General features: G+C 38.7%; 1 pseudogene; it reads right to left on the bottom strand.

Moving 5' to 3' along the window:
* LOC107657739 (dihydropyrimidine dehydrogenase [NADP(+)]-like) overlaps window positions 1-13,759 on the bottom strand; it is a 197,262-nt pseudogene that overhangs the window by 62,455 nt on the left and 121,048 nt on the right.

Raw genomic sequence — 13,759 nt, 5'->3', positions numbered from 1 at the left:
TTTCTTCCTCTGTTAGGATGCAGCTGACAAGACAGACTCCAGTAAGAATCCTCAGCGTTGATCAAGCAAGTCCACATCTAACCCATCTAGAGTGGGAATCATCTTGGAAGAAAACTTTGTAATGGATGAACCGACCGATCTCAGGTCCATTTTTTCAGACTGATTTATGCTCTGCACCTGGACTAAGTGTTTGAAAAGCACTTTATATTTTATTCAGCAGGTAATGCTCAACCTCGGAAAAGGTGAGTTAGCACCTAAAATTCAGTACTGCCAATATTGTGAACTCAGAGTGGAATAAAACCATATAGTTTTGATGCCGTTTGTTGTGATTCTGAGATAAACTGTTTTATGTTAGTTTAACTAGTTTTTTCATGTTTTATGGGGAAATGTTTTTTTAGATAAAAAAAAATGTTTTGTTGTGTTTTTAAATTAACATTTGGAAGTGAATTAAAATAAAACAGAAAATTGCATGAATGTTCCTTTATTTCTCCAAAGAGAAAGGAAAACTGGAAATCGCATCATATGACCCCTTTAAAATATGTCAGTGCCATTGTCGTGTCTCAAGATGCACACCAGTAAAGTTTTTAAGGCATTTTTATAAAAGTTATTTAAATATCCTAATTTAACCCAAGGCCTAGTGCTGGCTTAAGCTAAGCCCTGTCTGTGAAATCCTGTCTCTATTTTCAAACATGGAAGTTGCTTAAATGAGAATTTTTGTTTTGATTAAATCTATATATTTTTGTTTGGATCAAAAATAGAATTTTTAGAAATAGAAATAGAAAATTAATTGACTTTCTTCAACAAGAAAAATATACTTTGTGCCAGGTTTTATAAAATAGTTTTCATAGACATAGAAAATATTGTTTAGGGCAAGTTATTTATTTTTCATTGGCTCAAGTTAAAAAATATAGATGTGAATCATTACCCTACATTTTTTTAATTGGATGAATGAAACATTTTTTTCAGTGTAGCTCAAATGTTGCTCAGTTCTTCACACACAAATCATATTGTTTCTTGAATGAAACACACAAGTAATATGGACAACTTCCATAAGGAGTTTTTTTCAGCATTTTTCCCCAATTCATATTCACATTCCACAAAACATCTAATTTTGTGTTCCACAGGTAAAAAATGGCAGAATTTGCATTTTTCCTTTCAAATGTGGTGGTCAAAATTATTATAGGATCCATTTAACCAGTATAAAGTATGTTTTGGGAAGCTTAATGCTAGTTTTGGTGGTTATTAACTATTAAAGGGATATTTCACCCTAAAATGAAAATTCTGTCATTAATTATTCACCCTCATGTTATGCCAAACCCGTAAGACCTTCGTTCATCTTCGGAACACAAATTAAGATATTTTTGATGAAATCCAAGAGCTTTCTGACCCTGCATAGACAGCAATGCAACTGACACGTTCAAGGTCCAGAAAGGTTGTAAGGACATCGTTAAAAAAGTCCATGTGACATCAGTGGTTCAACCGTAATGTTATTAAGCTACGAGAAAACGTTTTGTGCACAAAGAAAAAAAAAATAATCATGGTACTTTCGTGAATGTGTGGCCGAGAATGACACAGAAAAGAAGAAATAGTTGAATGAAGTTATTTGTGTTTACGCACAAAAAGAATGTAACCTTCATTACATTAAGGTTCAACCACTGATGTCACATGGACTATTTTAATTATGTCCTTACTACCTTTCTGGGCCTTGAATGTGTCAGCTGTGTTGCTGTCTATGGAGGGTCAGAAAGCTCTCAGATTTCATCAAAAATATCTTAATTCATGTTCCAACGATGAACAAAGGTCTTACAGGTTTGGAACGACATGAGGATGAGTAATTAATGACAGAATTTAAATTTTTGGGTGAATTAACCCTTTAACTACCAGTGGCTTAATCAAGTAACAGAGCAAAAATGCCCATATAAAACCAGTCTATATTCAAATTTAAGCTGGTCTTAACTGGTCTAAGCTGTTTATTTTTCAGCAAAGATGGCAGAAAATCTAAATGAAAAAGCTTTCATGTTACATTCTTGACTGTGACAGGTACTGTTTCAGGCTTTTAGGCTTTAGAGACTCAAAACATGTCTTTCTTGTAAAAAACAGAGCAGTAGCCAGATATTTTCATTCTTTTAACAGCATTTTATACTGTTTTACAACTACACATCAAAAATCCAAACAAAGATGATGATATCAGAGAATAAAGTCCTCTAAGGTGCAGAGATGCTATGTTTTCCTATCAAGCACATCAGTTGACAGGATGTTATTCTGCTTTTCACAGTTGCTGAGGGTGTAACCATAAGCAAAGACGCTGTTTTTTCTCTGTAATACGCACCATGCCCTGGTGTGAAACCCAAAAAATGACAACAACAACAACAACAAAAAAAATCCCCACCTTAATCTCAATGGGCCAAAAACACGAACACTGCATCTGATATTGGAGTTATGCGTTTGAATGAAAATTGTTTACGAACCACAAAAGGGATTATTCGTGGATTATTCAATTCGGCTAATTCTGTGTTGTGATGGAAAAGTGTTATTAAAACGCTTTGACAGAATCAATGTTATTGTAAAGTGGAGAGGCACTAATGCAGGTTCGGCAAAGTTGACAGCGTCTCATCAGCCATTCATAAGTGCTGAAATGCGCTCTGATTCGGAACGGTACGCATAGGAACGCACATGTGACCGCACATGAATCTATACCTTATTAAAGAAGCAATATCAAAATCTGCATCACTGCAAAATCCATGAAGACAAGCCTTTTTTATGTGCTTGTACTACGAGATATTTATAGAACTGTACGTTGACCAGTGCAGGTCTTATTTTGTGGGTTTGGACCAGCATACACACCGAAACGAAAGCTTAAACTGATATTTAGGCACATCAGATTCATGCCCATATCAATATAATAGTTGAACTCAAGCTCAAACAAGCTTCCGATCCAATCCAAATCCCAATTGAGTTCCAAAACCCAGCAAGCTGCATTTCAACAGAAATCTAAATTAGCATTATAAACATCATATGACCAATAAGTGACTTTTAAGTAACCAATCTAGAGCGCACTACATAGGCATAAACTCAAACACACGGGGGAAAAGCAAGTGCAGAAATGATTTTCACTTAGAAATTACTAGTAAATTTGACAAACAACTACAAAAAATGGAGAGTAACAAGCTGAATTAAATGTGGAATCTTGAAGTAGAAAAACTAAAATAGCATTTTCTTGTAAAATGTACTCCAAAAGTTTTTGTTTTATTTACAACTAAAAAAATATATATTTCTTTACGTTATATAAAAACATGCAGGAGCCTCACAGAGCGTGGTGAATAGACTTAGATTGCATGGAAAGATTATTTGAAAGTACAATGCAGAAAGACTGTATATATGATTAGTTATACTCTGTACATGTCAAAAAGAAAAGTTATTTAAAAGAAAAGCATTCTTTGCTGAACCTGAAGTGCATTGAAGAATTTTGTTTTTGTTTTTTTATTTCGTGAGTTGTTTCTTGATGATTCATTATAGTTTCTACAAGTTTGGTATGACATCCTTTAACACAACAAAGCCTACTATACTTATAGTAGATACTTTAGGGTCAGTAGATAATTTTCTAGTTTCAGTCTTCTCAAGTAAATTCATTTTTACTGTAAATATATTTTTACTGTAAAAAAAGACAGCCTTAAAATGCTCACTAGGTTTTGGAACAGAGCATGTGTTTACTGTCAGATCCACAGTATGGCTCTACTCAATCCACAAAATAAAACACAAAAAGCACAAAACTGTGAGTGCCACATCTTTCCCAGCAGGCCTAATGCTCAAGGTCTCCTAACACGTTTTCTCTCCCTGCTGAGTGACAGCAGACTACAAATACCTCAGGGTACCAAACATCATCTGGCATAATAATCAACAATTATAGACAGGAAAAAAATCCACACAAACAAACAGTTCATACAAAGACGTTGCCATGTTTTAGGGCATGTATAATGCTAAATAACATTATTGTAGGCATGGTACATGATGTATCTCTTCGTACCCCACAGTTAATATAATTCCTTGATTTTCACTCACCTGATTTTCTGACAAACAAATATGCCTTTAGGTTTTTAACAAAATAAGACCCTAAAAAGCATTTGCGGTGACTGCTGTAGCTCACAGCTGAGAGTGTCTCTGCATGGTGACTGTGCCGTAGGTGTTGAATGTTGGATTTACCTGGCTACAGGCGAGCCCCATTCCCCTCTCCCCCATTCCATGAGGACATGATAGATTCAGCTCCAGGGCATCAGCGCCAGACTCCTGTGAGATGGATGCAGAAGCCTCCGATTATTTACAAATAAATTCAATGCATTTTTCAGTTTTGAATCACAATCAAGTTATGTACGTTCATATGCAACCCTCACACATGCCACATACACATACAATATATGGGGGGGGGGTATGGGAGAATCACTAAAAATGAATTGCATCCACTTTGAGCATTGCATACACTGCCTGCATTGTTTTTTTTTGTTTTTTTTTTGTACATGGTTCACTTAAAAATTCATGCAAATTAGACAACATACCCCCAAAATAGAATACAACAGACTAGCATGTTCTGGTGTACTTTACTGAATCTGTATCATTATGACATGAATTGGACATATGTTTACTTATGGTGCACATTTCCATCATTTGATAATCACTTGATGAATTATTGCTCTCACGATTAATAGCAAATGAACCCAAACTTGTCTTTTAAATAATTAATTGCAATAAAAATGCATTGTCGAAAGACATATCTATGATTAGTTACAATTAGTGATTTTGTAAATTAGAATCTATAATAGGGCAAATTCAGATAAAAATTCAGAATAAAATGTGTTTAATTATGCATGGTGCAGCACTATATTAGCAAACTTGGTTGCTTATGGATTGTGAATGGGAAGCAGGTCTTTGCGCTGAAATACAGCAAAAATTGTTTAGTGAATTTACCCCCAGTCTAAGAAAAATAATAATAAAAGTTAAAATTAGAATCAAAGACAGCCTTTTAAGAGCTAATTTCAACAACAATAAAACTATAAAATAAATAAATAAATAATTCTGTCATAATTTTTTTCACCCTCATGTCATTTCAAACATTTATGACTTGTTTTAATGTTTTAACTTTTTTTCTTTAATCCACTTATAGTCAATGGGGTTTAATAGGGTTATTTTGGACCCCATTAACTTTTACTGCATGGACAAAAAACAGTTTTTCAAAATATCCCCTATGGTGATCCTCAGGAAAAATAAAGTCATGCAGGTTTGAAATTACATGAAAGTGAATAAATGATGACAAAATTTTCATTTTCATGGCTCTTTTTTAGAAAATTATCTACTGACCCTAAAGTATCTACTATAAGTATAGTAGGCTTTGTTGTGTTAAAGGATGTCATACCAAACTTGTAGAAACTATAATGAATCATCAAGAAACAACTCACGAAACAAAAAAACAAAAACAAAATTCTTCAATGCACTTCAGGTTCAGCAAAGAATGCTTTTCTTTTAAACAACTTTTCTTTTATTTTTTACATGTACAGAGTATAACTAATCATATATACAGTCTTTCTGCATTGTACTTTCAAATAATCTTTCCATGCAATCTAAGTCTATTCACCACGCAACGGCAAAATGAAACACAAAAGACACACACGCAAAAGCTAATAAAGAATATAACTAAAAACAAACAATTTTATTGTTTATCAGACTCAAACAGATGCAAACAATGAGCGAAGCAAATCAACGCTGACTGAGACATCGGCTCTAAAATAGATGAGAGCGGTGATAAGTGTTCCACACGGATGCATGAGAGACGAGCGAGCGGCACGCAGACCGGGGTGGGGTGCGTAGCCGAGTTTGACAGGCAATTACAGATCCACGGGGGCTTTAAACCACATCACATGGGGGATTTAAACAATTACAAAAAGCTCTACAAACCTGCCACAGTGACTCCATCTGTAGATTTATGATTTTCTGCAGACTGACAGCCATTAAAGGGGGAAAAGAATATTAAGCATTTTAGCCTTACAAAGTGCAGAGGACCATGAGGTGGGCTGATGCCATTTATCACTGTCAGCCGGGGGAACGGGACAAACCTGCCGCTCTTACAGGATTAGGCCCCAGATTTCATGGTCAATTAGGACCAAATACAGGTACAAAATGGATACAATGTGCCGTGATCCCAAAGCCAATTATCAATAATGTTTAATTTCACCCAGTTTCTTTTAAGCCCTTTATAGAATGAGGAAAGGGAGGAGGAGGAGGACGAGGGGACAGGCTTTCCTTTTTGCCCTCCCGTCCAACAAAAGGGGCGACGTGCACACAGTGAATTAAGTGCTAATCATCTCTCATCACGGTAAACTGCTTTCAGAGAGAGAGGCTAGCAAGACGACTGTTTGATATTGCAGGCTTAGTACTGAAAGAAGGGATAGATTTAAAATAAGCCAAAGGAAGCAAAAACAACAACAACAACAACAAAACCTCCAAGAGCAGTTTGCCAGGACACTGAGATCTCTCTTTTCTAGCTGTATGAATTGTGAAATACAAGTGTCTGTCTATGGAGAAATAAAGCTTTTGCATTCATAACTAGGAAGAAAAGTCGCAGCCACAACACCAGGGTGTCTGGATGGTTGCCAATGCATTGCTATGTGGTTGCTAAGGTGTTCAGCAAACAAACTACATATATAGAATCTTTTATGCCAAGTATTAGAAATAGTAACCGTGATGGTATCTTCAGTAAACACCACTAACTGCACTGCAATCCACTTAAAGTACTCATAAAGCTTTTGATTACCATTAAAGTAATCATAAAGAACCAAATTATATATCAAAAAACCATCTTAACTTTGATCACCAACCTCAATTTTAAGGGCATGTTCAACAAAAGAAAAAGATCTGGATCAAACCTGACACTGTCTTTAATGAGGATTATCAACTCTAAAGCTGATAAGGACAACATTACCTATCGCTGTCATACTCTCTGGATCAGTATGGCTAGTATGACCTCAGGGGGCATTAGAGAGGATGAGAAGTGGAAGACAAGAAAAGTATCTGGTGAAAAAATATGCACTCAAAAGGCGAGAGGAATGGCAACAAAAGACACTATAGACCAGGGATATCCACGAGATCGACTTTCCTGCAGAGTTTAGCTCTAACCCTAATCAAACACACCTGAGCATGCTAATCAATATCTTTAGGATCATTAGAAAATCACAGGTAGGTGAGTTAGATCAGGGTTGGAGCTAAACTCTGCAGCGCATTGGCCCTCCAGGGCAAGATTTGAGGAACCCTGCTATAGACATCCAGTCTTGTCTTACTAAAATCACTTATTACTAACCTTAGCAAACTGACTAGCATAGAACGATAATTTATAGACATCTGACCAGGATCGGTTGAATCTGCTTCCTGGTCTTTCACAGGATGTCATCATAGAACAACACCCGACTAAAAGCACTATAAGCAACTTTTTAGGGATACCACACATAAAATGTCCCAACTATCTGACAGACCTCGCTGAAATAGGTGTCCTGAGAAATCAAATATCTCTCTGTGACACCCCTAGGCACTATATAAAAAAAAGCCAGCGATGCTGTGGAGGAAGCTAGCTAGCTAGCTGAAATTGTACAGAAACGGTCTCCTAAGAGGAGGGTTGTGCACCATTTAATACTGAATTGGGAATGTGTTTATGGAATAAAATGAAATTAAAAAGAAGACAAAGACATATTTTTGTCATTGGAAATTGCCCAGACAAACTTTGAATGTTTGCATGAAAAAGCCTCATTTGAAAGCTTTCTGAAAAAAAAAAAAAAAAAGTTGACATTTGAAGGTGTATAAGCCTTACAGTTAGAACACAGACAGACAGACAGACAGACAGACAGACAGATAGATAGACAGACAGATAGATAGATAGATAGATAGATAGATAGACAGATAGATAGACAGATAGATACTGCTCTTATCAACGGTTTATTAGTTTATATCACCCTCAAATTTTGAGCGAGCGAGACACACACAGAGGTGCAGCCTGGGAATCTGGCATTTGAGTGACAGCAATGAGGCTTTTATTAGTTTAAATTCACTTATTCACAGATCCTGTAGCTATGCCACTCACGAACAACCGCACATCGCGCACTTATTATTGGGCCTGCTTTTAGCCATTTATCTGCAATCCACTGTTCCTTTTTCTTCTGCCAACTTTCAATTGGATAAAATAGGAACAGCTCACGGAGAGACTTTGACATTTATGAATTATAGCCTCAGGCACATCGTTATGATGTAATATTTCTCTCAAAGGCAGCGATTTTATGGAGGGGAAAGTAGCTGGGGAGAGGTGGTGGCTGCAAGTAGAATGGTTTACTTCAGACTGACACTTCTGTGAGGGGAAAAGAGAGAGAGAGTCTGGATGATACAGAGAGAGAGAGAAAGAGAGAGAAAGAGAGATGTGCGTGCAAGGGATGGAAAGAAAGCATGAAAAAAAAACTTTTAAGTAGTATCCTTAGGCGAGGAACAGTGTTAAGTGTTCCCTTAGATTTCAAAGTGGGAATGAATGGTTGATTCTCTTTGAAAACGGAGTTGCCATGGCAACTGAGCCTTTATTTCATACTTGCTGGCACAGGTAGCTAAACAGAAGACGTGAGGAAGACGAGGCATTCAGACCACAGAGGAGTTCGCAGACCACTAAAACCCACGGCGCCAGACGATGTCCAAAGACAAACGGTCTTTCACCGCTTCACCCTGATCGTCCGTATCTCCCGCTCATCCTTTTCTCATTTCATCTCTGGCAACAGATCAATGCTTTCACTTTCATCCAGTATAGGCAAAAGAGCAAGACCTTCAAATCAATCCTGTGCTCGTTTTGTTGGGGATTTTTTTCAAGCTTAAAGCATGAAGTGAAGTGTGGTGTGACACGGCAGCTGTACCCTGAAGCGATGTTCTCACCGTACTTTACATCATCGGCTTGCCTTATGAATACACAATATGCTAAATGTACCTGGGCTCCGGTAACGGGGGATGTCGGGCGAATACATAATGACAGTAATATTGAGGGGGGTGGGGAGGCAGGAAATACCAGATGTCCATCTTTGCCGTTAGTAAAAGAAGGTTTTGGGTAGGTTTGACAGGCCGGTTTAATGAGGTGAGAGAGAGGATAGGGCGACGCGTCGATGTAATCAATAGCAGAATTAACACATTGACATACAGACTGTTTACTTTCAGCCATTTTCTCTGCACAATTAAGCGCCTGAGATCTGCAAGTCAACTATGATTAATCCCGGGGTCACTCCACTGTCTCTCTCTATTTCCACTTAAAATATCAAGGCCTGTGTTTATAACTCCAAATGTGTGTGTATAAGTGGCGTGTAGACATATCTGAGCACTTCACTTCTACACAAAATGTTTGTGTGCATGCGTATAGTTAGGGTTATGCATAATTCAGAATCAAAGAATTGGCTCCCTTCCAATTTATGAGTGTGAATTTGAATTAAATTGTGCTACCACAATTCAAATTCAGTTCAAATTCGGAAACTGAATTGGAACTGAAAAGGCATTCTTAATTTAATTCTGAACTGTGCACTAATCCTTTGTATGGTATCCTTCTTAGAGCTGGGGCTGATTGCCGTTGATACTGTTTTGGGGTAGATGCCATTTGAAGTTAAAGCCATTTTTGGCTTGATGCCGTTTTGGAGTTGGTGCTGTTTGAGGGTGATGTCAATTGAGGACGATTCTGTTTTTGGGTTGAGGCCATTTGCAGATGACATTTTTGGGTTGATTCCGTTGATACCTTTTGAGGATTATGCCTCTTTGGGGTTAATGTCAACTGAGCTCAATGCCTTCGTGGAGCTGAGGCTGCTTGCAGTTGATGGAGCTTGGGCTTGATGCCATTTTGGTTAATGTCTTTTTGGAGTTGAAGCTGTCTGAGAGCATTTTGGGGTTTATGGTGCTTGAGCTTGATGCAGTTTTGGAGTTTATTCCAACTGAGGTTGGTGCCTTCTTGGTAGGGCTGGGAAAATAAATTGATGCATTGTGATTTAAGAAATGATTCTGCATCGATTCTGGGATTTTCCGAATGCATCGCGATTCTCTCTCGAATCGATTCTGAGCTTAGTTTTTAACAGCAGATGGCACTGCATGCTTTAGAAACAGCTATATTCTGCTTGCTTCCAATTTTTTACACACACTTGAAACTAAAATAATAATTCATAAAGTTCGAAAAGCTTGAAACGAATTACAAGGGTGTTCACAGTAGAATGTGTTTATATTAATCTTGCATCATAAAAGCATTCTCAGCCGAGGTGCAATTACTTGACTTAGCCGAACGCACAAACTCTCTTCAGAGCTCTCCTTTGTGAGCATTTGAGTGTGTGGGTTAAAAACTTGATTAGAATTAAAAACTAAGCTCAGAATCGATTTCAGAGAGAATCGCGATGCATTCAGAAAATCTCAGAATCGATCCACGAATCGCAATGCATCGATTTATTATCGCAGCCCTACTTCTTGGAGTTGATGCTGTTTGCAGATCAAGGTTGGTGTTGTTTGAAGCTGATAACATTTTAGGGCTGATGTCTTTTTGGAAGTGACGCCGTCCGTATGTTGATGCTGTTTGGGGCAGATGCCAATTGAAGTTTATGCCTTTTGGGATTGAGGCCATTTGTAGCTGATAACATTTTGTGGTTGATGTCTTTTTGGAGGTGTGGCCTTTTGCAGTCAATGCTGTTTTGGGGTTGAAGCCAGTTTTAAGTTGATGCTTTTTTGAGGTTGAGTCCTTCTGCAGTTGATGGCATTTTGGAATTGATGACGATTTGAGGTTGATATCAGTTGATGTTCATGCCATTTGTGGCTGTTTACAATTGATGCCTATTGAAGCTGTTGATTGTTGTTTGCGTTTCAGGGTTGATGGCGATTGTAGTCGCCTTTTTGGGGGGGGTTGAAGCCATCTGCTGTTAAAAGCATTTTGGGGTTGATGCTGCTTAGTTTCACTGCAACATCCTGGGATCTGGACAACTCCATTCTCACAGATGGACCAGCCTGATGATGGCTGGTTTGGGAAGTCCTCTCATTTTCTCTCTTCCATCCTTCCTTCCCCCTCTCCATCTCTCCTCCCATCTCATCCAACCATCAGCGGCTCACTCCTTGGCATCCTCTGTCTCATCCCTCTCAGCTTCTTGGCAACATCAGATTAGTTGCTTCCGAAGAGCATTTCCCATAAATGTAGCCTACTTTAGATCCAGGATTAGCTGCCAGTGATTCAATAAAGGGCTTTTTTTTGGATAACAGTAAATATTGGTTTTGCAGTTTGGTACAGGACAGTATGCAATGGCGTGGGTACACATGCACTGTTATCAAAAGAGCCAAATTATCCCTAAGGGAAGAGGTTATTATTTCACAACTGTGTGTGTTCACAAATTAGCATTACAAAGACTCACCTCTGCCATTTTGGCAAGCTCGGTCCAATCAGCTTTGTTGTATAGCTGCACATTATGCTGGATATGACAATCTATGGGGAGAGAAGAATGAGAGAGAGAGAGAGATTTCAGCATGGACAGAATTCAAGAACAGGTTTTCTTTGTCTCACCTTGTGGCCTTTAACAGAGGCCCGTTTCATTGTGTACAAAAGGTTTTCCCATCAAGGTCCCATTTCAGCACATTATAAAATGGATCTTAAGGCCATTATCTTGTCTTTAAAAAGCAGCTGCCGCCTTCTCCTCAACCCTCAAAGTCACAAAATCAATATTTATAATTCACAAGACCAGGACAAATCCACTGTTGCGCCGCCTTTATTAAAACAGTATCAAGCCCCAGAGCAGGGTGTTAGATAAGAGCATTTGCTGGATTAGCCTGCACCGTCTGTTGTTTTTTTTTTCCTTCGGACACAATAAGCCAGTCATAAAACAGGATACGGAAGGTCTGCTTCTCAAAAACAACTCCTGGTTTTCAGTAATCACGGACATAAAAAGCTTTTGAAACCGTACCGAGCGTACCATAGCACCAATTCTCCAGAGATGGACTTTCTGCCCACACTTGCAAGCGGAAAGAGTAGCTACCAGGTCAACATTTCAGCGCACTGTGTCCCTCGTCGTGATATTTCTCCAGGAAAAATCTAACCGCATTAACCGGTTATCGCATATGTGGCCAACCTCCATTATGTGCCTAATAGCTGCAGAGATGTGGAGAAAAACCCTGCAATGAAGGCCAGCCTATCTTGTGTTCCTTGGTCCAACGATGCGATTACATCTAAACTCTTGTCTCATCAGATGTCCATGACTTACACTCGCCACTGATGAGGTGGAGGTGGGCGGCACGGGGGACGGCGAAGATTGGTGCTAACAACAGGAGAACAGGAATCCGGGGAGACTCTTAGAAAACTGATTTCATGGGAGGATATTAAACTTGGAGGCTGTGTTGTCCCCCCCGGGGACAAATTTCCGCTAGATATAAATCTCTCGGGCATTACGCTTTCCCAAAAGCAGCAGGCAGTTAGGCGCTAAGCTTAGCCCACCTACACGAGAGCAGAAAATATTGTCAAGTTTTAGGGGGCAAATAAAGTTAAGCACTCTGACATTTACCGCCAAGATTTACAGTACAACACTGACATATAAGTGATATTTGATACACCCTGAAATAGTGTTTGGTAATATTACCATAAACCTCAGGCCATCGGTGAGCAACAGCGGGGTTCCTAAAGAAGACGAAGAAATCAACGCAGCAGGCTTCATTTCGGGTATTATACGCAACGCCGGTATTCTGTTTTGATTTGGGATTGACCTTTGCCCGCTTTAACGTCACGTTATTGCAGAACGGCCCTTGAGAAGCTGGAGAGGGATCTAGTTTTAAGTTTATTAACACCAATCCAGCCTGAGCCCCCCTGCCGGAGTGTCACATTAACCGGTGCCGAGGCTGCGGGGTTCGAGGAAGATCGGGGATTACCTGGTTATAAGCTCAATAACCTCCCTCCGGGCGAGCGCCTCCGAACTCACCTTACACTCTAACAATGTGTCTCCATGGAGATGAGTCACCTGGAGGCCATATGAGAACATGTGGAGCGATGATTCCCACTGATTCTCTAACGCAGTGCTGTGACCATTTCCTAATAATGGGAAAAAATGGAAGCGCTGATAACGGCAAACCACAATTTGTCCAGTTCGGAGCCACAACAGCCAGAGCAGCATCCTGATGAGGTTTCTTTTTCAGGAACGGTAAAGAGAGCATTTTAGCCCAGCGGGTGTACATGTGAAGGATTGCTAGCTATGAATTGCACGGGAACCAAAGCAACCAGAAAGTTCGCCAGCCTGACCTCTCCCTCTTACACTGACGAATTGCATAACAGAAACTATAATCGCACTAACAACACGCTCAGAGTCTTCTAAAGCATTCGTTGGTATGACAATAGGTACTTAAAAGGAACATAAAAAACATGCATTCGATCTTTTGTTCGATGGAAGGTTTTAAGTCCAATTTTCACCAGCCTGATCTAAAACTCTTTTTATATGGTTTGAAATTCAATCAGATTTTTACGTCAGTTGTGTTGTCATAGGAAGACTTTATTAAAATACTCAATATGCCAGTTTGTTTTTTTCTTTTTTACACTGATATTACATTCATATTTGGATACTGCTCTCATGAATAAACAATCAATAGCAAAACATCTATTATCTATCTACAGTCTCTGATATGGAAACTAGTTTTTAACAAAAAAATAAGAAAATATATAAGAAAAAAATTATGCATATATATATATATATATATATATACAGTGTGT

The sequence above is a fragment of the Sinocyclocheilus anshuiensis genome, unplaced genomic scaffold, assembly GCF_001515605.1.
Source record: "Sinocyclocheilus anshuiensis isolate Anshui unplaced genomic scaffold, SAMN03320099.WGS_v1.1 scaffold119, whole genome shotgun sequence".
NCBI classification, from domain to species: domain Eukaryota; kingdom Metazoa; phylum Chordata; class Actinopteri; order Cypriniformes; family Cyprinidae; genus Sinocyclocheilus; species Sinocyclocheilus anshuiensis.
The sequence above is the reverse complement of the archived record's forward strand: the minus strand, read 5'-3'. Positions and strand labels throughout refer to the sequence as shown.